This window comes from Rhagoletis zephyria, unplaced genomic scaffold, assembly GCF_001687245.7.
Source record: "Rhagoletis zephyria isolate East Lansing unplaced genomic scaffold, Rhagoletis_zephyria_1.1 Rzeph_scaffold_03170, whole genome shotgun sequence".
In the NCBI taxonomy this organism is placed as follows: Eukaryota; Metazoa; Arthropoda; class Insecta; order Diptera; family Tephritidae; genus Rhagoletis; species Rhagoletis zephyria.
The window spans coordinates 5,714-6,889 of record NW_016160254.1 but is presented as its reverse complement, the minus strand read 5'-3'; positions in this window follow the sequence as shown (position 1 = coordinate 6,889).

Sequence of the window (1,176 nt, the reverse complement as noted above, 5' to 3'; positions counted from 1 at the left end):
TCCAAAGTTAGTGGGGGTCGGTCATACATTTGGACTCGATTGGAGCACTCTAAATGGGTCAAAGTGGGATTTTTCAAAATTTGCCCCTACCCAAAAGTTCGACCCAAATTGGGGGACATCAGAATTCGTTTTAGAGGTATGGTTCCTTCGGCAAAGTTTCTTATTTTGATCCCTAGCATATGATTTTCACAGAGCAATGGACGATTTTTTTGCCTCCCCACAAATCGACCCGGCCTAATATATATATGTATATATATATATATATATATATTTTATTTTATTTTTATTTTTATTTTAGTTTTTTTATTATTATTTCAGTTTGGAGCTTGATTGAACTCTTCATCGTACGTTAACATTTTGCGCGGCATTATTTGTCTTTGTGGTCTTCGTTCCGGAATCGGAGCAGGTCCAGTAACGATTGGTGTTGCGTTTGTTATATTTTGTTCTTCGTCTTGTGTCGGACTTGTGGTGAGCTGTTGTGGTGTTTGTGGAACTTCTTGATCTGAGTTTATTTGTTGTGGTGTTTGCGTATGCGTGTGTGTTACGGGTCCAGGGTCGCCGTAGTCGTACTTCATTTGGTCTTCCCAAGTTGGTTTAATAGAGCCGATTTTATGAATCTGATTGATATGTCGTTTCTAGATGAGACCGTCGTCTAGTTTAACATTATAATGCAACATCCACAGCACTTCAATGACAATGCCAAACTGGTATTTTTCTGTGCTTGTATAATCTCGAACTGACACTCGGTCATTTACTTGTAGTATCCGTAGCTTTGAATTCTTTTCGCACTTCGGATTTTCTGGTAAAAGCGTTGTTGGTAGCATTATGTCTAAACGAGAACGAATTTGGCGATTGAACATTAATGACACTAGTGACTCGCCCGTTGTTGCGTGTGGAGTTCGACGATAACTTAGTAGAATGTTGTATACTACTTTATCGATGTCGGAACGATTGCAACTTACTGCCTTCAACTTGTTTTTTAATGTCTGGACATTCTTTTCCACTTGCTCGTTCGTGGAGGGATGATACGGTGCACTTCGTTTGTGTATTATGCCATTCTTTTCCATGAACAGACGAAATTCTTCGGATGTAAATTGCGATCCGTTATCGCTTACTAAAACTTCAGGAATTCCAAATCTTGAAAATATTTCGCGGCATTTATCAATAGTTATAGTC